Consider the following 26,072-nt stretch of genomic DNA (forward strand, 5'->3'; position numbering starts at 1 on the left):
TATTTCAAAGTTATTACAGCTTGCCTGATACTTAAAATTTATTAAAATATCATCTTACCGGTTTTATCGCCTGTCGTGTTGTGAATTCATGTATTGCAAATGGTGATTATGAATCTGAAGCCGGGGAGTAAGTTGAAGTATGAACAAACCAATCGGTGTATATTGTATGCATTTGTAAACAAGTCGTGTAATGAGCACTACCTTAATGGAGGTTGCGCCTATAAACAGAGGCGAATATTACTCGATACGATTTAAGGCAAATTGATGAAGCCGAAGCCTCTCCTCCCTATACGCATACATGCGCAGATAAGGAGAGGGGGTCCGAATTCGCTTTCGGGAAGAAAAGGAAGGTCTTATTATATGCACAGGTGCACGGAGTGTCTACAAGTTTTTTCGTTTTTAGAAAGAGACTGAAGGAGAAAAAGAAGACGAGAGAATGGAATGGTGGGTGTTAGGGAAGGCTTAATATTGGTGAAATACTGTCAACCCGGTCCACTCTCACTTCTTTACATCTTAAAATTTAACATTCTAATCATATAGATCTACTAAAGGTCGGGTTTCAGATGATGTACTCCATCATCTAGTTCTTATAAATTACCACGCTCCTCACAGCGGTACCTTCCATTGTACCTTAAGGGGAAGTAATCGCTGAGGGGAGTTTGACATAACGAGGACGGTATCTATGCGCAAGCTGGTAGGTATCATTATTTTCATCTATCGTCAGAGGTATCATTGATACAGCGACAGGGTGCATGTAATTGAAATTGTATCAATAAAAATAAATTGCAGGTATAGGATCCATATGTTTTGTAATTGAGTATGTATAGTTCTACCAAGGAGAGTGGCTTTAGTTATCTGAACTTTGAACAAAGAAAAATACGTCACAAAACGTCAAAATACCGGTACACGAATTTCGATACATTTCTTCAAATTTTATAGTCATATCAATATTATTGATGACTGATATTTTCACCAGTACGAATTTAATGCATTGCCTCGGACGAATCTGTCTATAAAATATTCAACATTCTTAAATATTTGTCATACGTTGGCATTGTTTTTATTTACCCTAAACAGCCTACATGTATATAAATCACACGAGGACGGTATTGCTCACACGAGTAAGTAGCCGAATATCCAGTATGAATATTCTCATGCGAATCCAGTGTATAATTGCAAGACTGGTTCTCATAGTGTAAGAAGAGCCATGCATTTTCCATTTTTTTATACATGTTAATAGTGTTATTGAAGGAATCCATTGCATAAACACAGTTTTGAGCATTTGAATGGCAAGTAACAGTTGCCGCGAAAAAGTACTTGTTTTGCACTACAATTTTTGTGAATTTGTTTTAAAACAAGAGCTGTGTGTATCTGAATTATAATTAAGCAAGAATTGTCTAACTTGATTACTTAAATAGGGTTGATCACAGGGAAGGCTCGTATGCTGTTTCAACCCAATACATCAAGTGGTTACCGATATATAGCCATGATAGTAACTTGCACGCAAAACCTTAACCACGGTGTGACGCAGACGGCAACGCCGACACCAGGGCGAGTGGAATAGCTTTCCTTGTTCTTCGAATAGTCGAGCTAATAAAATGTATGACTGTATGATTTAGCATTGAAGTTCTATTTTCTTTCAACTGATTGTTTTTAATTCATAAAATGTATCTTCTTACGACTCTATAGGTCGACCACGTTTTTTGAGCAGCGGCAGGACAGCTGATTCGCCAAAAGATGGTAGGAATATGTATGTAATGCATAGTAAAGCGGTATAAGTTATCAATGAATGTAAACGATGCATGGTCCAAAGGATATGGCGTTGACTTAACAAAGTTGCTTTTCGAGGTTCGAGCCTTGGTAAGTTCACATTTTTTTTTATATCGTTTGTTTCAACAAACATTGACCATGTACTGTCAGTTGATCAGAAATACTGGGAGTTAGATATTGCTATAGACGATCTTCCAGCACCGGTGATCTAGCTTAACTCGGATTCCGATACATAATCTGACTCGGAGACTGAAACAGCTGATGAGTCGTCAACAGACACAGCAAGTGAAGTTCAAATTATGTGGCATGAATTAAATTAAAATAAAAGTAGCAAAATATATTAACTAAAGTTAAATTCTGCATGCGACGGGCAGAATATCGAGCAAGCTGTCTAAAAAGTAACATTTATTATGCTATTTGGCGGTGTCAGAACTGATTTACACTAGCACCTGTATTTGCATATGGAATTTTTTGACCAATTATAACAAAAATCTATATAATATAAGTCCACACAAAACTCCTTACCAGGTAGAGATATGTCAAAATACACCTAAAAATTGGATATAACATGCATGTTGTACCACAGAAAAGTGGTCTCAATTTTTCCAGACGGCCAGTAATAAAAAAGTTACAATATAAGCTATTTATAGTAATAACAAAGGGAAGTAGTTCTAAAAACAAGGTTTCGTCATGGTGTTGAACATATGTGACAAGTTACATCAAAATCCCCTTATGCATGAAGAAGACATGTTCTAGACAGTGTCATTCTTGTATCTGACCTTTGGCCTCTAAGAGTGACCTTGACCTTAGACATATTCTTGCGCATGACACTCCGTCTCATAAAGGTGAACATTCACGCCAAGTTGCATCAAAATCCCATCATGCATGAAAAAGAAATGCCCCGGACAAACTTCAATTTGACCTTTGACCTCCAACTGTGACCTTTTTGAGATAGGAACATGGGGTTTGTGCATGACACTCCTTCTCATTGAGGTAAACATTCATGCCAAATATAAACAAATTTGGTCCATGCATGTCAAGGTTATGGTCCGGACAAACTTCAATTTGACCTTTGACCTCCCACTGTGACCTTGACCTTTGAGATGGGAACAAGGGGTTTGTGCATGACACGCCTTTATTCATGCCAAATATAAAAAAGATTGGTCCATGCATGTCAAAGATATGGTCGGGACAAAATCGGACGGATGGACGGACGCACGCACGCACGCACGCACATACACCGACCCACCAAAAGTGACGCCTACGTCGAGCTTTCGACAAAATCCAGAAAAAATTAAAAAAGTCAAACATTATTACTAAAATATATAAAATGGTTTTTAAAAAGAGTCTTCAAAGATTCTTAGCTAAATAAGATTATGTATACTAGAAAATAAAAATACAGCCGTAATCTAGGCTTGAACTCGCACCTCACTGTTTGTAATCATTGCGCCAGCAATATAACCAAGTTCATTGTAAACAAAACCGATATAACCCAATTGAAAATGTATCATTCCGTCAACGGCTCAAAACACGCGGTCGAACTATAAAAATGGAAGAACTGAATGGCCTCAAATTTAGATACTTCACTGATTACAATAACAAACGGTGCCCAATCGCATATGCCATTCTTTTATGAAGTCGATTTACACATAACTTTATCACTCGTGTATATCTGATTATAATCAGACAAAAAGAAAGTATTTGTTTTCGTATTTAACGGGAGAAATTGCCTAGTGTATTTATTATAGACATATAGGAAAATCATTTCGGTCTCAGTCAAGTTGTCATCTTTTGGTGAGCAATCTGGCAAATTATTTGGAAAATATTTCTCTAGTTCATCATAGTTAAGTCAAATGACACATAAAATGTTTTCACAAAAGTCACGACTAACAATTAAAACTAAAGTCTTTAAAATGATATTTTTAGCTCTTAAGATGATGAGATTTTGCAGCAAAATAAACAAGCCCACTGCTGCCCGCGTGTTTACTGTAGAACACGTGAAAAGAGGTTGTATTTAATACAGACGTTTTCGATATTCTGTAAATATCAAGTGTCTATAATTTACTGTTCAAAATCAACAGAATCCATAGTGAAGCCTTCATATACTTGATGGCGAGCTTTTGACTTCTTGGCAGGAATAATTGTCTTTACCCATAAAAGGCACTGTATATCGGCGTGGCAGTATGTGGTATGACCTAACTTGTATTGGCGCTGAAAATATGTAACACGGCAGCAGAAAATTCTTTCAAAAAGTGTTGGGGTGAGGAGGGTGGGTATGTTTGTACACGAAGTGTCGACTTGCCTGCTTAGTTATTTGTGAAGGAATGAACCGGTGTGAAATATAAAATGACCAAAATGACCACACCCGTGAACTGCTCGTGCGTGAAATTGATTAATCAAGACACGTTATATTATATCGACTGCATCATCCAGTCAAAAATCTTTAGTGATTTTTCTGCCTTATTCCATCATTGCCAGAATGAAGCGTTCACAGGCAAAACTTGCTTCCTTTTGGAACAAAAAAAAAGCAACAAAAAACTGATCATGTTGAAACTGACAGTCAAATTACAAGTACTGACAGTGATCCTCCTGTCACGGAGGCCAGATAAGATTTCTTTAATTAAGCTACTATTTCAAGAGCCATGGCCTTGAGACTTTGATTTTGAATTTTTGTTGATCAATTGTCAAAATACTGATTTAATCTTGATTGTGTTATATATTTCCAGGTCTCCATCTCCGTGCATAGACCTCCACGACATCAGCTTGTACGCTCGCCGCCATGGTCAATTTAATGACGAGGAACGACACCATATCCTCATTCCACCAGTCAACCATGTGTTCAAGAGGTCACAAAGTCACAATAGGTGTTTTTAGTTGTCTTGGTTGAAGAAATTTCCTGGACTTGTGTACAGTGTTGAAGAGGATGGTGCATATTGTTTACATTGTGTCACTTTTCCGGGTACAAAGAAACGTGGACAGTTAGTGTCAGAACCTTTCAGGAATTGGAAGAAAGCCCTGGATGTGTTTAATGGACATTTTTTTCCTGATGGAAAGAAGAACTCAAAAGATGGTGGTGCTGGGTTTCAGGCACATAGTGATTCTAAAGTGTTTTGCAAACAGTTTCTTGCTGTGCATAGAAACAACGCCTCTGTAACCAAGCAGATAGACACTGCACTCCGGGCCAGAGAGAAAAAGAATTCGTTTGATTAAAATGTAGTATAATTATAGCTGACAATCATATAGTTTGTTTTATTGTGATAAATAAAGTTGATTTTCAAACCACTAGCTTCTTTATTACTGGTAGCTGGTTAAACATTGGACTGGTAGATATCAGAGCCAATACACTGAGACCTTGGTATTATACAGAAAAATGAAGTCCATACACTGTGACTGTACAATCATACATACATTGAAAAGGTTTGATGAAATGATTAAAAAAAAGACTTTTCCTTAAATATATAATACATTCATGCATGCTTAAAGGTGTTTCAGGTAGCAGGAAAATGCATCTTTTCATGTGCCATATTAAAAAAATTCGACATTGGGAGGGATAACACTCCCGAACCGCCCCCAACCCCCAGGTTGCCCCGGGCACGGGCCTGATTAGAGTAACAGAAGCAGGCATTATAGCTCTTGCGTGCCTACTGAAAAAAAAACACATAAATTTATTTCCAAAGAGAACATGAATTCCTATATTTAACATTTAATTTTAAAAACACTCAATTGAGCATTTTTTAAATATATGTATGTAGATTTCTGTTCTTGTTTGGTATTCTTAAGAAAATTCGAAAATAGTAACAGTTTCTCATTTTCCCTTTTACAACGCCAGATAGTATCTTATATAAAGTAATGATGTTCAACCGGTGTAAGTTCATATTGCCACTACGAGGGTCCTGCAAAAAGTTTTGTCATTTGGTTCCAGTTTCTTAAGTGCTCAATTGTTTCAAGCGGTGAGCTTGCTAAATCGTTTTGAAATAAATATATGTCAAAGTTATTGTTATTGGTCCAGTTTTTATCCACAGTGCTTTTTCAACTTGGGTCAAAAAACATAATTTTTGATACGAGGTTTCAAATTCTTTTGGTAGTACGTTTCTAATGCTGGGTATTTTTCTGCAATTTCATTTCCAATATTGTCAATCTGTCACGAAAAATTGCAATCAGATGACGACAGGGTCTATATTATCGGCATATAAATCAACAGGGGATGACCTCAGTAAACTGTCCATATCTGTCTTAAAACTAAAAATTTCTTGATGAAACTTTGTGAAAACATTTTATTTGTATTTGGATCATGTTTGACAATATCTCTGTAAAATTGGAACACAGGATACGAAACATTCATCTATAAGTCAGAGACCACCAATTCATAAAAATAAAGGGAACTTACCGGGAATGAGGTAAGTTTATACCTGGGAATAAGGTAACGTCTGTGCGTTCTGATTGGTCAGTCATGTAAACAAACGCAATAAATGATTATTTTTCTCAAAATTGAGATTTTTTCACTGCATTTACAATATTTTATCATACATTTTGACAAAATCTGCTACATTTTATGTGTATTGAAAAAGAAGTTTTATCAAACGAATGTCTCCCACCATGCCAACGATGTAATTAGGGGGTCATCTCATTCACACGAAAATTATTTAAATAAAGTATCACTATTTATATGCCTTTCGTCTGGTATTTTGGTAGAACTAAGATAGTTCTTGAAAAACATGTATTTAGATATACATGTTTCGATTTATTGAAGGCCGTACACGCCGTAATGTAATAATGTAAGTCTATGTGAAAATAATTGGTGGTCTCTAACCAGAACGTCATAAAAGCAGTATGACGTCATCATGCATGGCTTGTATATTTTCAGTCGTGCAACATCGGGCATTTCCGTATTCTCCGATAAAAATATGGTGTATAGACTACTTTGGTATAGTATTCACCAGTAAAGGTCAAATGTTGTTATTATTTGCCGGCTTCGGATTGGTTGAAAACTGTGTAGGGAAACCCGTAGCATTCAGTGAGACTTCAGCTGATTGGTTAAAAATGTGTTGCTTTGAATCATAAAAATATCCTTAAAATCTGGAAATATAATGTTTTCTGTGCATTTTGAAGTATTTAATAGCTGACTGGCTATATATTTAACTTGGAAATTAGCAATTTAGTGAAGTAAGTACTTGTTGGAATTCACCACTAAATTCCATGCACAGTTGAGGGTGGTTGTCTTTGAATGGAAATAGAAAAAAAATGGATCCTGCATGCCCATGTAAAAATGTTATTTTTTTGTGTCTGGAAGGCTATTTGACAGGGTAAATGGCACCTCATGTGTCAACAAAAGTTTTGAGGGGGTCATACAGAGCCATTTCTTACAATGTAAGCCTATGGAAAAATTAATAGCAGTGTCTGACCTAAAAAAAGAAAGTGCAATGAGTAGAACATATCATTACTAAACATCGAGTGTTTACTGCTGTCTTGTGTCAAAGTGATGCAATGGTCAAACCCAAGTCAAAATCCCAGGAAAAGTGCAGTTTAGGTTAAGTAAAAAGTCCAGTATGATTACGAACGGAATTTGACACATCGTAATACCCTGCAACTGTATCCGCCGCCCCTGCGTTGGAATCATTTTGGTAGATTATTTCATATTCCTGCATTGACAATTCGGCGATTACGAGGAAATAGTTGTTGTTTGATAGTGTCATACTTACGCTGTAATGCAAACATAATCTGGGGTCATTTTGTACAAAATACTAGCATACAATTTTAATCGAAAGTTTACATTATTGGCAAGGAATTGCACATAATGTAAAACTCATTAGAAAACTTACTGATTACATTTAACCGGCTATATTTATCAACTGTTCTGCGACGAATCCTCCACCGTCGCAGCGTTGAAACCACCGCATCTGCGAACGAGTTCGTTAAAATAAAAGGGAAGTAAAGCCAATGTAACTATGTAAATTACGTATAAATTTGTTTCCCTTCGATATGGCCATATTCTACAGTTGGTGATCCCGGATGCACAAATATTTTAGCTCAAATTTACTGCCACATTTTCCGCACACAGTGTCCATTTTTCGGTTTGTCTGTCTGTTAAATACTAATAATACATTAATATGTAGACTCTATTTGTGTTGTCATCGCAACCGAAAATCCAAAGCACCAATAGATCTACACATTGATATCATAAAGGTGTATAGATCTAGATTATAGCCAAAATTTAACGACCAAAATATTTTCAGTAAAATCATATTTAAATATTTCTAATCATTCGAAAGTATGATGTTGAGATAGTCAAAGCATAATTTGTCGCATAAATGACATAAAATATACAAGCCATGCATGATGACGTCATACTGCTTTTATGACGTTTTGGTTAGAGACCACCAATTATTTTCACATAGACTTACATTATTACATTACGGCGTGTACGGCCTTCAATAAATCGAAACATGTATATCTAAATACATGTTTTTCAAGAACTATCTTAGTTCTACCAAATACCAGACGAAAGGCATATAAATAGTGATACTTTATTTAAATAGTTTTCGTGTGAATGAGATGACCCCCTAATTACATCGTTGGCATGGTGGGAGACATTCGTTTGATAAAACTTCTTTTTCAATACACATAAAATGTAGCAGATTTTGTCAAAATGTATGATAAAATATTGTAAATAATGCAGTGAAATATCTCAATTTTGAGAAAAATAATCATTTATTGCGTTTGTTTACATGACTGACTAATCAGAACGCACAGACGTTACCTTATTCCCAGGTATACACTTACCTCATTCCCGGTAAGTTCCCTGTATTTTTATGAATTGGTGGTCTCTGACTTATAGATGAATGTTTCGTATCCTGTTTTCCAATTTTACAGAGATACTGTCAAACATGATCCAAATACAAATAAAATGTTTTCACAAAGTTTCATCAAGAAATTTTTAGTTTTAAGACAGATATGGACAGTTTACTGAGGTCATCCCCTGTTGATTTATATGCCGATAATTTAGACCCTGTTGTCATCTGATTGCAATTTCTCGTGATAGATTGACAATATTGGAAATGAAATTGCAGAAAAATATCCGGCATTAGAAACGTACTACCAAAAGAATTTGAAACCTCGTATCAAACATTATGTTTTTTGACCCAAGTTGAAAAAGCACTGTGGATAAAAGCTGGACCAATAACAATAACTTTGACATATATTTATTTCAAAACGATTTGGCAAGCTCACCGATTGAAACAATTAAGCACTTAAGAAATTGGAACCAAATGACAGAACTTTTTGCAGGACCCTCGTAGTGGCAATTATGAACTTACACCGGTTGAACATCATAACTTTGTATAAGATACTATCTGGCGTTGTAAAAGGGAAAATGAGAAACTGTTACTATTTTCGAATTTTCTAAAGAATACCAAACGAAAACAGAAATCTACATACATACATTTAAAAAATGCTCAATTGAGTGTTTTTAAAATTAAATGTTAAATATAGGAATTCATGTTCAATTTGGAAATAAATTTATCTTATTTTTCAGTAGGCAGGCAAGAGCTATAATTCCTGCTTCTGTTACCCTAATCAGGCCCGTGTCCAGGATGTTTTTGTTGGTGGAGGGGTGGGTGTGTGTGTGTGGGGGGGGGGGGGGGGGGGGGCAACCTGTGGTGGTCGAAAAAAATTTAATATGGCACATGAAAACATGAAAAGATGCATTTTCCTGCTACCCGAAACACCTTTAAGCATGCATGGATGTATTATATATTTAAGGAAAAGTCTATTTTTTTAATCATTTCATCAAGCCTTTTCAATGTATGTATGATTGCACAGTCACAGTGTATGGACTTCATTTTTCTGTATGATACCCAGGTCTCAGAGTATTGGCTCTGATATTTACCAATCCAATGTATAACCAGCTACCAGTAATAAAGAAGCTAGTGGTTTGAAAATCAACTTTATTTATCACAATAAAACAAACTATAAGATTGTCAGCAATAATTATACTACATTTTAATCAAATGAATTCTTCTTCTCTCAGGCCCGGAGTGCAGTGTCTATCTGCTTGGTTACAGAGGCGTTGTTTCTATGCACAGCAAGAAATTGTTTGCAAAACACTTTAGAATCACTATGTGCCTGAAACCCAGCACCACCATCTTTTGAGTTCTTCTTTCCATCAGGAAAAAATGTCCATTAAACACGTCCTGGGCTTTCTTCCAATTCCTGAAAGGTTCTGACACTAACTGTCCACGTTTCTTGGTATCCGGAAAAGTGACACAATGTAAACAAAATGCACCATCCTCTTCAACACTGTACACAAGCCCAGGAAATTTCTTTAACCAAGACAACTGAAAACACCTATTGTGACTTTGTGACCTCTTGAACACATGGTTGACTGGTGGACTCCAGTCACGGCTGAGGATATGGTGTCGTTCCTCGTCATTAAGTTGACCATGGCGGCGGGCGTACAAGCTGATGTCGTGGAGGTCTATGCACGGAGATGGAGACCTGGAAATATATAACACAATCAAGATTAAATCAGTATTTTGACAATTGATCAACAAAATTTCAAAATCAAAGTCTCAAGGCCATGGCTCTTGAAATAGTAGCTTAATTAAAGAAATCTTACCTGGCCTCCGTGACAGGAGGATCACTGTCAGTACATGCAATTTGACTGTCAGTTTCAGCATGATCAGTTTTTTGTTTTTTGTTCCAAAAGGAAGCAAGTGTTGCCTGTGAATGCTTCATTCTGGCAATGAAGGAATTAGGCAGAAAAATCACTAAAGATGTTTGACTGGATTATCCAGTCCATATAATATAACGTGCCTTGATTAATCAATTTCACGCACGAGCAGTTCACGGGTGTGGTCATTTTGGTCATTTTATATTTCACACCCGTTCATTCCTTCACATATAACTAAGCATGCAAGTCGACACTTCGTGTACAAAAATACCCACCCTCCTCACCCCAACACATTTTTTGAAAGAATTTTCTGCTGCCGTGTTATATATTTTCAACGCCAATACGTGTTGGTTCATACCACATACTGCCACGCCGATATACAGTGCCTTTAATGGGTAAAGACAATTATTCCTGCCAAGAAGTCAAAAGCTCGCCATCAAGTATATGAAGGCTTCACTATGGATTCTGTTGATTTTGAACAGTTAAATAGACACCTGATATTTACAGAATATCGGAAACGTCTGTATTAAATACAACCTCTTTTCACGTGTTCTACAGTAAACACGCGGGCAGCAGTGGACTTGTTTATTTTGCTGCAAAATCTCATTATCTTAAGACTTTTAACGACTTTAGTTTTAATTGTTAGTCTTGACTTTTGTTCCCATCGTAGCCGATATAATTATTACTGCATAAACATGACAAAAATATGGTCCAATAAACAAGTGCAGGAGTAGTAGTATCTATTTGGCAGTTTCATTCTAACTTAAACAGTAACTGATGTCCGCCCGTTACATGTGAGCTTATCAATAAAAATTATGATCCACAAAATTGACTTGCCTTTAAATGGCTTTTATTACAGCGGCTGTATCGCAAAAATCCAAGCTCACTTCCTAGGTCGGTCACTAGATCAGCATTAAATGGTTGGCGTTCGGCTGGCCTTCACTTACCACTGGTGTTAAGAGCGCGCGTTCTTAACCGTTAGAGGGGGCCTTGACCTAAATGGTCCGCCGTTCAACAGTGTTCCTCGAAGTGTCTGTATCTTCTTTAGAACAGGGTTTACATCTCTTCGGCCAATTGATCATAGATCCGTCGAAAGTTATATATATATATATATTTGTGGATCACTTTGCTACAAACCTCTAACACCTTGGTCTGTTGTAACAGACATGACCCCCTGTTTCTTTTGTTGAGTGTGCAGGTTAGTGCAGTCATTTGCTTGGATGGTTAATCATTGCGTGGCACATGATACCCGATCCAAACCTAGCAACCGAGTCCGTGATACAAAAAATACAATGATGGATATAAAAATTATTAATGAATCAAATACGAATGTTTATTTTGCAGACACAATTTCAGTGTTAAAATTATGTATTCTCTTGCACTTGCGTTGGATTCATATTTTTGTTTCCTGTAAGGTATTGGACCCGTAATAGAGTATCTCCTTTTTGAAGAGTATTCAATTCCTACCATAAACCTACTTTGACTGCAATTTTCAGGGGGGCGTAGGTTCAAACCCCAGTGGGACCAAATTTTTTTCCCCATGCTTTCAAGACTATGGATGTATTGTACAAAGGTGGAAAATTTTCATTTTATAAGCGATTTTTTGCTGTTCAATGTGAATTTACCTCTGAATCAGGAGGGGTAAAGTAACACATCTTTAAAAATACTTAGTTACATGCGGTAAAAGTTTTCTATTTTGCCTTCATTCTTTAGATTACATATTGTGGAAGAAATGCAGGTAGGTTTTACTGTTGCACCAAGGTTATTTTTGAATGAAGTGAGAAAAATTCAAAACAGACCCACATGATTCGACCTTAATTTTTCAATGTTGCAGTTAGAATTCTGTCTCATTAAATCTGTTTACTTGAGGCACCCTAGAAAAAAATATTTTTTACAGTTTTATTTTGTGTTTTATAATTGTTTAACAATAGTTTGATGTTTCTTTTATCAAAATTAATGCTGTAATGAATTCTCTGCAACATATTGTTTTTGCCCTGTCCGTCCGTCCGTCCGTGCTTCCGTCCGTCCGTCACACTTCATTTCCGATAAATAATTGGAGACCCATTTGATCTAGAACCTTCAAACTTCATAGGGTTGTAGAGCTGCTAGAGTAGACGACCCCTATTGTTTTTGGGGTCACTCCGTCATAGGTCAAGGTCACAGGGGCCTGAAAATTGAAAACCATTTCCAATCAATAACTACAGAACACTTGACCCAGAATGTTGAAACTTCATAGGATGATTGGTCATGTAGAGTAGATGATTTCTATTAATTTTGGGGTCACTCCGTCAAAGGTCAAGGTCACAGGGGCCTGAACATTGAAAACCATTTCTGATCAATAACTTGAGTACCACTTGACCGGAATGTTGAAACTTCGTAGGATGATTGTACATGTAGAGTAGATGACCCCTATTGATTTTGGGGTCACTCCGTTAAAGGTCAAGGTCACAGGGACCTGAACATTGAAAACACTTTCCGGTTAGTAACTTGAGAACCACTTGACCCAGAATGTTGAAACTTATTAGGGTGATTGGTCATGCAGAGTAGATGACCCCTATCGATTTTAGGGTCACTTTGTTAAAGGTCAAGGTCACAGGGGCCTGAACATGGAAAACCGTTTCCAATCAATAACTTGAGAACCTCTCGGCCCAGAATGTTGAAACTTCATAGGATGATTGTTCATGCAGAGTAAATGACCCCCTTTTGTTTTTGGGGTCACTCCGTTAAAGGTCAAGGTCACAGGGGCCTGAACATTGATAACCGTTTTCGATCAATAACTTGAGAACCTCTTGATCCAGAATGTTGAAACTTCATAGGATGATTGAACATGCAGAGTAGATGACTCTTATCGATTTTGGGTCACTCTGTTAAAGGTCAAGGTCACAGGAGCCTGAACATGGAAAACAATTTCCGATCAATAACTTGAGAACCACTTGACCCAGAATGTTGAAACTTCATAGGATGATTGAACATGCAGAGTAGATGACCCCTATTGATTTTGGGGTCAGTCTATTAAAGGTCAAGGTCACAGGGGCCTGGTCATGTAAAATTATTTCTGGAAAATAACTTGAGAACCACTTGACCTAGAATGTTGAAACTTAACAGGATGATTGGACATGCAGAGTAGATGACCCCTATTTATTTTGAGGTCACTTAAACAAAGGTCAAGGTCACAGGAGCATGAACAGTGCCTTGAGAACCACTAGGCCAAGAGTGTTGAAATTTAGCGGGATGACTGGACATGCCAAGTAGATGATCCCTATTGCAGCAAACCACCAGTGTCTCTTTGACTTTCGCTCCTGACCCCTATTGACTTCTTGCCTATAGGATTTTGCATTGGGGGAGACATGCGCTTTTTTACAAAAGCAATTTCTAGTTTATGCTTGTCAATAGTCAGAAGCGACAGGCCGCTTTTACTGATATATGATATTTTATTAATTTTCTGTAATGATATTATAATAATAAAAGTCACGGCCTTATCCCATTCAATCAGCATTTGTTATTTATGCTGTCAATAGTCAAAAGCGACAGGCCGCTCTTACTGATATATGATATTTCATTAATTTTCTGTAATGATATTATAATAATAAAAGTCACGGTCTTATCCCATTCAATCAGCATTTGTTATTTATGCTTGTCAATAGTCAGAAGCGACAGGCCGCTCTTACTGATATATGGTTTAAATCATGGTTAAAACAACATGTCTTTCAGAGTGCGGGCGAGTCTGTCCATTTATTATTTTTGCTACTTTGTCATTATTGTTTATTCTATGTGGTATTATTTCATTATATCATTGTACCCTTTGATTCCGTAGTCTCATTTTTAAATTGTACCCTTTGATTTAAGAAATTATTTATAGCAAAAGAGTGTTTTAACACTTATTTATGCACGATGGGCGATTATACGTCGGGCCTAATAATTTCACGAGGGCGCAGCCCGAGTGAAATTATTTGTACGACGTATTACCGCCCGAGTGTATAAATAGTGTTAAAATACTAATTTGGTATAAATTATTTCGATTCTAATATGCCCTTAATCTAAAACAGTAGTTAAAATATAGTAGCGCTCTTTCTTGGTCGCAGCAAAAACATTGACATCACCGTACGTTAACGTGACGTCATTCTAGCGTAAGAGTGTTTTAACAGGGAAAAGCATATTAGAATCTTAAATGTTAAATATAAAATTTTGTAATGATTGTTTTCGTTGACAGATTTCCATTCACTTTTTGTCATATAAGTACTTATTACATACTCATTTATAAACTCCGTTAAGTTTCAATTGAAACTGAAACGTCACAATTTAATAAATACTTTATAGCAAAAGAGTGCTTTAACACTACTTATGCAAAATGGGCGGTTATAAGTCGAGCGTAATTATTTGACAACGTATTACCGCCCGAGTGTAGAAATAGTGTTAAAACGCGGTTTTGCTGTAAATTATTTCAATTCTAATATGCCTTTAATCTAAAACAGTAGATAAAATATAATAGCGCTCTTTCTTGATCGCAACAATAACTTTGACGTCACCGCACGTTAACGTGACGTCATTCTAGCGTAAGCGTATTTTAACAGGGCCAAGCATATTAAAATTTTCCATATTGACGTTCATAATTATTTCATATCGGGTGTGTGACGTCATTTTTGACGTCAGGTTCATGTATGTCGCCGCGCTTTAAAGTTCTTTAACGACGATATTTTCAAAGAACGAATTTATATCATTTATAAAACAATTGTAAGTGTAGATGCATATGTAATAAAAAGATTATTAGAATTGCATCGAGAAATATGCACTCGTTTTTTTCGCGAAATAATATCGCGCTCCTAAAGTCGCGCAATATTTCCGCTGCAGAACTATATAAATAGTGTTAAGACATTCTTTTGCTATAAATTATTTCGATTCTAATATGCCCTTAATCTAAAACAGTAGATAAAATATAGAAGCGCTATTTCTTGGTCGCAACAAAAACTTAGCGTGACGTCATTCTAGCGTAAGAGTGTTTTAACAGAGACAAGCATATTAGAATATATATTCTAACACGATCCACAGCAATTGCTATATAAACATATAGCGAAATCGCATATACATGAATCTACGATAAAATATGGCTGGCTGTTACATTTCACCCCCTATGATTGTGGCATTAGAGGTTCTACTTCAGTTCCATTACATACGAATTATTTCAGGGCCAAACGGTTGAAAACAGCTTTCAAAAAATAAATATGATAAAAAGTCATACTGACTTATGTGTAGGACCGCAAAACACGTTTTGATCTCTGCGAACGAATTCAATTAGCTCAATTATGATTTAGCGGTGGCGTCATAAATGTATGACATAAAGTATGACGTCATAATGATGTAACGTCATATAAAAGTTAAGTTCGTCACTCGTAACACAGGGTCAAATCGCCTAATTTGATGATTCTATTTATGATTAGTTTGCGAGCTGTTAGATTACTTATTTATAATACTTCTCAAAATTCTGACAAAAAAAGAAAAAATTATCTATACGTTCCATTGGCTTTGCAACTCTTTCTAAACATAGGGGGTAGATCTAAATTATAACAGCATATGACCCGAATGACGTATTACGCTGAAAATGTAGTACTGTAAAATACGAATTATTTGCATTGTTAGAATCGAAATAATAAATATGTTCCAATAATTTTATCAATTAATAAAACATGGGCAGCCGTGTGGATGCGAATAATTAAATCACTCGTGCTACGCACTCTTGATTTAATTATTACGCATTCAAACTCCTGCCCATATTTTATTAACTGATAAAATATAGGAACAGATTCATTATTTCTTAAATATTATATCATAAAAATGTTGTTCTTTGTGGGTGAATGAGCCATTGACAGAGAGCCTCCCCGTGGTGTGGCCTGTATGTCATCAGTATTCGCTGTATTATTTCTGAATGGAAGCAAAATAGTTGCAACTACTTTACTACAGCTGAGCTTTTTGTATTGTTCCCCTTGAGTTATTAAGTTTTATAGTTTCCCTTTTTACGTTAAAAAAAGAAAATTATCACCCATAACATCAAAATAAGCTATTATTTTGTGACATCTTACTACTAAATAATAGGGTAATTATTGTTTTTCGGTGTCTTGGGGTGTAGCCAGACGTAATATTGTACGCACGTGTATATAGTTAATAAAAGGGACTAGAAAAACATCAAAACCTTAAAACTCGAAAAATACAATAACTATCGAAGGGTGGAGGTGTAGGCTAATTCACATATGTTTTGTATAAAAAAATCAAGCTTTACTACATATGTTTTTTTTTTCAGTGAATTATCGAAATATTATAGTGAAATATATCTGGTGTTTTCACAGTGAAAAAAAAATCACTGGTAAGAAATCTTTTTTTTTCAAAATATGATAGAGAAAATTCGTTGATCAAAATATATTTCACTCATGAACACCAGATCTTACATTTTTACTCGTGGCTATACCAGTCTTGAAATTGTTCACTCGTGAAAGATGTCTCAGTCTTACACTGAAACAAACTTTTTTGTGTGTAAATATCCTCTACATATTAATATTCACGACGTTCATAATTTATAGAATAATATATACATATTTCGCGGGTATTGGAATATTATGGATGTATCCATCGATATTTTAGTAGAAAACAAGCCTTTGTTTTTTATTACAAATGGATAAGTAACAATATATATTATGCTGCATTGGGTCTAAAATTTGGCCAAATGAAACAAAGACCATCAAACAACATCGTAGCAGCTCCTAAAATAACAATTTAATCAAAATCAATCCACTTTTTAGAAGATAAGAGATCAGTAGGTATTTTTAAGATCTAAAAAAATAGCGCATTAATTTTGATTAAATTGTTATTTGGGAGCTGCTACGATGTTGTTCGATGGTCTTTGTTGCATTTGGCCAAATTTTAGACCCAATGCAGGGTCGTACCTGGTCCAAACTGCCTTCTATGAAAATGTGAGCTCAAAATTAACCCTTTCGCTTATTTTACTGTATCGACAATATTTTGATTCTGTGTAAAAAAAAGCAGTAAAACACTATTTAGTCTAAGGGCTAACTTTTAAAAAGGGCCTTATAATTGGTTCTCTTTCAACCCATCAGGTATAAAAAATCCAGTGGTATATTTGAATAATATAAATAATTGTGCCTTGATTTAAGGTACTAGACCCCTAATAGTAATGTTTAAAAAATGGCATTTGATTGGTATATTCTTACAGTTGAGCGTGCTTCGCACTATGTTGCAACTTTTAAAAAACTTTTACCGTGCCGTTTTTTTTATAGATTTTGTATAATTCATGGTATTTTCTCAAGCTCAAGTAGAGACAAATTTCAAAGTGATGGCCTTTATCCAAAACGTTTGCAGAGAACTCATTTTACCATTATTTTTTTATAAAAGAAACATCAAACTATTGGTAAACAATTATAAAACTTAAAATAAAACTGTCAATATCATTTTTTCTAGGGTACCTCAAGTAAACAGATTTAAAGAGACAGAATTCTAACTCCAACATTGAAAAATTAAGGTCGAATCCTGCGGGTCTGTTTTGAATTTTGCTCACTTCATTCAAAAATAACCTTGGGACAGAAGTAAAACCTACCTACATTTCTTCCACAATATGTAATCTAAAGAATGAAGGCTAAATAGAGAACTTTTACGGCATATAACTCAGTATTTTTAAAGATGTCTAACTCTACCCCTTCTGTATCGGAGGTAAATTCACTATTAACAGCAAGAAATCACTTATCAAATGATTTTTCCCCACTTTTGTACAATAAATCAATAATAAGTCTTGAAAGAAGTAAAAACTTACTAGAAAAAAAGGAAAATAACGAAAAAAATAATTTGGTCCATGTGGGGCTTGAACCTACGTCCCCCTGAGAATTGCAGTCAAAGTAGGTTTATGGCAGGATTTGAATACTCTTCAAAAGGAGGTACTATATTATGGGCCTAATACCTTAAGGTGAATGCCAGACCTGGAAGTGGTCAAGATTTTTTTCAGGGGCAATAACTCATGCTTCAAATTTTACAATATTTATTGAAGAATAGTATAGGGAACAATAATTTTCCTAAGTTGAATAAATTATCTGTAGATTTGCACGGTGATACATCGTACAGCGGATATAGGTGGTCCAGTGAGCTAAAATAAACAAGAAGATCGAGGTAATAAAATTTTGAATCCATATTTTATGCTTTTTTCATAAAGTCCGTTTACATTCAAAACTTCCATAAATAGCTAGGGTGTATAGACAGTGCATGTGGAACATTTAAAGCACATTGCCATGGCCAAAAGGACTAAATTAACTGTGTAAAGTTCGGATGCTCACCGCCGATTTGAGCACACCTGCAAAGTTTCTTTCGTTTAAAAACGTAACTTCATCAGTTATCAAAAATGTGAATCGTACAATTTGTTCATTGTAATCTTAAATCAATCCGTGCCAAATACTGGCGCTTTCCGTGTTCAACTTGCAAAGGAATTCATCATCAATCACATGCATGGACTGTACAGGGTATAGTTACTCTCGCCTGTATACTGTAAAGGGGATAGTTTTAATCTGTACGGAGTATAGATTAGAAGTACATGTCTGTAACCGATGGGAATGTATTGTTTGTTTATTAGGTGTCTTACTGGAAGTTGCAAAAATGTTGTCATATACTACAAACCTATATTTTCAGTTGTTTCATTTATATTTGCTTTAGGCTAAAACGTTCTTTTAAATTTGATACAAGGGATTCTTCTCAGAAATTAAATGCTAAACAAGATGCATTATTACTGTTTTCACAAAAATATAGAAAAGATTAACCTTTTTTATTGGTTATGGTTTAACTTACAATAAGGTAAGATTTGGGCAAGAATTAATTAAGTTATCTTCTTGAAAAAAAATCTCATTTCAGACAAGTTCTCAAAGAGATGCACTTCTAATCATAATTACAATAAAAAAGATACACTGCTGTGATTTGTTAAAAATATATGATTTAGCTTAAAGTTTTCCATTTTTACAGTTTATGAAATTAACTTTTATTATCTAATCATCCTTTGTCTTTTCTGGTGAAAAATATTCAGCTGTATACTCAAAAGAGGGATAGAAGAGTGTTTTCAAATGTATTAATTTCCCTTGAAAGAATATAGAGTGAATAGAAGTTAAAGAATGTATTTTCTATCCACTGACAAGTTTACTTGAAAACTCTGGTACTCTGTATTTGATAAGTTGTTATGCTTGTCACAAGAGTGTCAGGATACTTTATTACATGATAGAATAACATTTTAATTATAATTTAGTAACTATTCTTATTGCCTACGTCATTATGGGAGGTCTATGGTACAAAGTAAGAACCTTATCCATTACCCAAAAGTTATGTGTTTAATTATTTTCAGGAAATCAAGCTGCTTTGCAATTTCTAAAATGTATGAGTTAGATGAGAGTGATAGTCTGCAATATACTAGTATGCCTTAGTCATTGTGCAAGATTAAATAGAAAATATTGGATTCTTTCCGACAAATGCAACATAACAGCTGCTTATTCTTTTAAGAAATTGATGAAGTGGAATATTGTCCTAAAAAGAAAGTTGTTAGGAATTTCAACCAGATTTCAGAAATAATCAAGAATACTAACTCAAGTGTCAGAACTCTTCTGCAAAAACAAAACTTCAAGTGGGTATCTTCACAAGATGATTGACATTCATGTGAAGTGTAATGCGCAGTCAGAAGAGCCATATTTGCTGCTATACATGAAGAGACAACAAGTGCACTTATGTCTACACAGTGCATTGTAAATGCATAATTCAAAAATAAAACTGATTTGATATCTAAAACATTTTTCTTTTCATATGATTTATTATTCGTAATGAATGCAGCAGAAAAATGAATGTAAGTACTTAAAAACGTGTAGGTACCTTTATCAGAAAGACCCCTAAATGTTTGCAGCATGCATCTTTTGACAAATCATTGTATAATGTTTCACATTAGATGCAGAGCTACATACATGACTATTAATGAAAAAAAAGAAGAACAAGCATATCAATAATGTGCCATTATCTTTTTTAAGCTTTATGTTTGAGCTCCACATTTGTTCATCATTGTTGACATTCTGAAAAGATAACTTCAAGTAATCATATTGAACGAAACCTTCAGAACATCTCAATTTTCTTCGTCTATACACCGTACAGGATATTTCTGAAAACGGTCTATACCCCGTACTGCAAATGTCTATACCCCGTACACTCGTGTCAAAATTCATTTGGGTAACACAAACATACTGTTTAAGCTAGATATCCAGGATTTTTTGTATGAATATTAAATAGAAAACAAAAGAGAATTTTAATTTGCCGATTCAGAATTTCGATGAATCGGCTATTACCTATCTACTTTACTAAAATATGCACAAAAATAAAGGTTCGACAGTGAGCAAACGGAAATCAGTCTATTTATAAACCCCCTTGCTCACGTTACCAGCTATATGAATGTATTTTCGGGCATAGAAATCATTTCACTTTTGACAAATTTCGCCGTTTACATTATTTTTATCGTGAAGGTGTTAAAATAATGTCAAATCTTACCAGCGGTAACGCATATTTTCAAAACACGCCATTATTTACCGCTCAATAACTAGCTATATCCGCTGTACGATGTATCACCGTGATTTGTAAAATGTTGATCTTCCGTATACATTTACATCGATCTGATATTAACAAACATGTTAATTAGTTGAAAATATACCGTAGTAGTTCTTTAAATATCCCAGAAGCACCCCCTCCCCTGCTCCCCGCAATTCTAATTAGAGCAATCTCTTTGTATCGGTTTTACTATCATGTTACACTTTCAGCAATAATGAAATTCTGTTGCTTATTATATATTTAAATAATTTCAGCCATCATCATCATCATCATCTGAATGTCTTTATTTCTACATAAATATACCCGCCATTGTTAACAAACACTTTCAGATTAGTCATCTTCTTGACACACCGAACAAACACATTCTATCCTGTGTGTCACATACACAAGCATCAATACACTACGAAAGACTGGCTTCATGAATTCACGACTGTACCTTCATGAATTCACGATCAAGTTGAAATCGTGAATTCATAAAGTTGAAATCGTGAATTCATGAAGTTACAGTCGTGAATTTATGAAGTTGAAATGTCCCTACCGGTCTTTCGTAGTACACAGTAAGTCTTCCTTTTTAAATTTGCATCGCCTCGTTAGACAGTCAGTTTCACAGAACATCTGGTAAAGTCAAGTAGCGCTTTAGGTGCAGGCTGCTGCGTCATATTTATGGGAACCATATGCCCTTCTTCGTCATGAGTCCAACCAGTATTAAGCTTTTGAGAAGTGTAAGATTTTGCTTTGTCTTAAGTCATTGATTCCGTGAGTATTGTTTGGTATTGCTGAAGTAAGTCTGTCATTAAGTAAGTGTGTCGTGATCAGCGTCATATTCAACTACAGAGTCAATATTCTTATCAGTGCCATTATCACCAGCATCTATGCGGCTTTTTAAAGCACTCAGACAAATAGAAATACCCTTACCTCGTTTCACCCGTTTCAGTTTCGCATATAATACACTTATTTTGTCCATACTTAATCTTCGTTTAACAGATGTCCGCACTTGGCTTTATGCTACAATATATCACTCAAATATGACTGTGAAGTTCTTGAAAATAATTCAAATGATTCTTGAATGAAAAGATTTACTGTCTAAGCTATTATTATATTATTATATTAATTAGGAAAACTTACCATTGAATTTTAGTGAGTGGGGTAAGAAAAAATTGCTATAGGAATAAGGTCAGTAATTCGGTCGAAAAATGTGCTTCCGTGGTGTAGTCAAAAGAAGTCCATAATAAATAGATCTTAATTTTCCCATTTTCTGCGCAAATTCGTGTAGAACGAGTGCTTTAATCATACTTTTTCGCTACTAGAATATATTCTGCATGAAATGAGACGGTTTTTATGTTCATACAACCCACATGGCAAGTTTTGCAGATCGAAACCGGAAGTATGTGTTTATTGCGCGGAGGAGAGCAAATATGCGCCATTTTTAGGGTAGCAGACCACAACTGACTGGCATTTCACTAGGAACTATTCAACCCCCTATTTTCTTTACATTTTTGCGTAAATTTGTGATAGAACTTTCATGAAAAATTGGTGTAGGAAAAAGTGATGTTCTCTAAAGATACGTAAAGACGACATGAAGTTGTTTTTTATATGAAACAAAGAAGGATTTGAATTACTGACCTTTAACCTATATAAAAAAACTCAACCACTTCTGACTTTGGCATCCACCCTTAATTTCCATGTATGTGGTAATACTATCCCCTAGTATAAACATAAATTTTATACCTCATTGGTTGAAAAAGAAATAATACTCCCGGAGCCAGCTCCTAGACTATATAGTCTAGTCCAGATTTCAATAAATGTGAGAGGTACAGGCATTTTGTTAGTATTTGTCCCATATACCTTTTTAGTATAATTTGGGTATGCTGAATTCAAAAATATATGTTGGCCATCTGACAAATGATTTTTTGTAGGTCAAAATGGCGGAAAACAAAATGGCCGCCAAATTAAGATATTTTTAATATAAATATGTAATAGTATTACAATTATCCAAAAATATGTTTTTTTATCACAGTTATGTGTAACATAGTAAAACATTAAATTAACAACACTTTTTTCAAAAATAAATAACTTTTAATCCAAATGTGTGCTCCGTTAGGAGAAAAACGCAATTAAAAACCCACTCTAACTTCACTATTTCGCCAAAAAGATGGTTATTGAATAATTCACGTCGGTTATAATTGCAAAAGTATTGCAAAACTATCATGATATCTTGAACAATAATGGATACTCCTACTTATGGATGAATCAAAGAAATTTGAATTTTAGGAACAGCAGTAAGTTAATAAAGGAAACTCTAATTAATCAATTCTTCCAAAAATGGTCCGCCGATTTAGAAAAATCGTCAAAAGGAAAAATGTATAAACTATTTGAAGATAACATAAACTTTGAAAAATACTTAAAAAATTTTCCTCGGCACGAAAGTCTCAAATTATTGAAATTCAGAACAGCAAATCACAAACTTCCAGTAGAAACTGGACGACGGAAAGATAGTTATAAAGAATATGGAAATAGGAAGTGTACGTACTGTCCGACAGACTTAGGAGATGAGTTCCATGCCCTTTTATGTTGCAAAAGATTTAAGAAAACTCGAGAAAAAATGCTTCCCGGTAATATTGTTAGACATCCAAATATATTATCATTTAAGCAAATATTAAACACTGACGATATTCAAACTTTAAAACAGCTGCAACGATTTGTTGCATACATACTGAAAGTTACAAAATAAGTTTGTAAACTATTAAAACGTTAACAAAATACTAATACTTACTAACTAATAGACAAATCCATTTCGAATGACCCAAATCAACAATATTATTGTCACATGTTTGTAAGGTCGATATTCCCTGCACTATGCGTGCCTTGTTTTTCAAAGAATGAATATATATGTCAATTTTACTACGATTGTAAATACCTGCTAAACTCACGCTTTTTACGTGCAGAAGGTTGAACTAATTCCCACGATTACTTTAGCATACATCTAGAAAATTGAAAGCTACTCCTTTATTATTATTATTGTTGTTGTTGTTGTTCAGCTCTGTTTCCCCCGTAGATCGTAAATCTTAAAGTGAAACCTTACAGTGAATTTACTGGTACTTTTTGAACATTATTATTGTTGCGTATCACCATATTTATGTTTTAGCCCACCATTTATATGATGTATTTTTGTACTTTTATTTTGATCATGTTGTTATACCATGTAATTGTAATGCCATGCGTATAACCTGATATGGAAAATAAAGAATGTCTGTCTGTCTGTCTGTCTGTCTGTCTGTCTGTCTGAATACATTACACTAATTTTATATTTGGAATTACTTTACAGGACAGAAGCTATATATATAAACTGTTTATCATATAATTATTTGTTTCAAAATAACATAGATTGAAATATTTGCTTTATTTCATGTTAATTTACTGCCTCGATTTCATACAGCTGGTAATGCTTTTATCGCATATACATTATCTATATCTGTGCATAAGAGCCCAGTCTTTTTACATTCACATCTGAGGGTCCTACATCCAGATGTACACTTGCAAGCAATGAACTTGAGGAATTGGATCACGGGTAATAAGAACTGGCTTTAGTGTGTCATCTGCCACTTTCCATCCCATGTCGGAAGGTGCAGGCAGGTCTGAATTGAGAACAGTTGATTGGTTCCATACCAGGGCTTGATAATCAGCTCTTCTAATGTGAAATGAGCAAGCATCACTGACTGGAGTATGTGTTCAGGACTTGTAGACCTGCCAAACATAACATTTTGAGCACTGTCAGTACTTACTTACAACATCTTGGCCATACATTATGCAAATGAGATATTCACAGCTTTTCATTACTTCATCAGACAGTTGTCCATATCCAAGACCTTCTATCAGTTTTTCACTGGCTGTAAACACTTTAAATACAGATCTTTAGAGATTCTCCAGAAATTTGATGTTGTGTCACAGCCAGTGAATGCATGAAAGGCAAATAGATTTCTACGCAACTCTTATTGGGGATTTATTTAACACTATGTACACTTGGATGTATTTTCGTTTTTTTCACTGTTCCAGCCATCATCCATACTGTTGCATTTATTTCCTGCAAGTGGCAAAGTAAGAGAAAATACGTCAGTATCTCTGGCAGAAACAACAACAGTGACACAATTTGATCGTTTAATGCTGTGAACAGTATGGAGAATGATTCTTGTGTCAGCTTCCTCGCGTTTAGCCTTTAATTCATCAAAATTAAGTTCAATGACAGTGTTTTCAATAGTTTCTTCATCCTAAAAGCCGACGCCAACAACCAACGTCTTTTCTGTAGGCGATTGCATGATCAGCTTCTGATAAAATCTACTACGTCAATTTTATTTGCTTTGAAGTGCCAAAAAGTTACACCAGATTTTAAAAAATTCATTGATATTTGCAAACCACCCATTCTGGGGCACTGCCCGTTTCAAATCCACATGCTTAAAGTAAAGAGCCTGATCAACAGTTATAACTGAATGTGACTGTCCCAGTCTTTCTGATATATGCATACACTTCTGAACAATAGTGTTAAATGTCTCGATATCTCATTCTCAATAAGATTCAGTGGAATAACATGACCAATTTCAGGATCCATTGATTCCAGGTTTTGTTTTTCAGCTAAAGATGTGTCTACTATTAGTATGTCTCTGTAGCTCAAGCTGTGTCCTGCGCTATGAAATAGGTTAACTAAATGTTTTAACCTAGTCCTCTAGTGCTATGTACTTGCAAGTCCTATGTGTTTAGGGGTCCATTTTTTACCATCACTCACTCCATAAACAATATCTTGTGCTACATTTAATAATTTTGTTTGCCTATCAGATTCGGGATCTTTATGGTCAAATTCTTCATCTTGAAGCTCTTGGCCACCAGATGTTGAATTCAGAAACATGAAAAGACACTCCGGAACACAATTTACTGAATCATTTTCAGTCACACTCAGTCCAGAATGTCCTTCCAGAGAGAACATATCAGACCTTAATTTAAGTGCTACGTATACAGTTGTGAAGAAGTC

At 35.0% G+C, this 26,072-nt stretch overlaps 1 protein-coding gene across 1 annotated transcript in view; it reads left to right on the plus strand.

The window, feature by feature from the left end:
* Positions 1-1,570: 1,570 nt before the first annotated feature.
* Positions 1,571-26,072, plus strand: part of LOC123557418 (PDF receptor-like) — a 38,684-nt gene continuing 14,182 nt past the window's right edge. Inside the window, exon 1 of the mRNA XM_045348865.2 lies at positions 1,571-1,860. The gene's annotated coding sequence lies outside the window, so the exon portion shown is untranslated. The remainder of the gene's footprint in view (positions 1,861-26,072) is intronic.

This window comes from Mercenaria mercenaria, chromosome 5 (assembly GCF_021730395.1).
Source record: "Mercenaria mercenaria strain notata chromosome 5, MADL_Memer_1, whole genome shotgun sequence".
Classification (NCBI taxonomy): domain Eukaryota; kingdom Metazoa; phylum Mollusca; class Bivalvia; order Venerida; family Veneridae; genus Mercenaria; species Mercenaria mercenaria.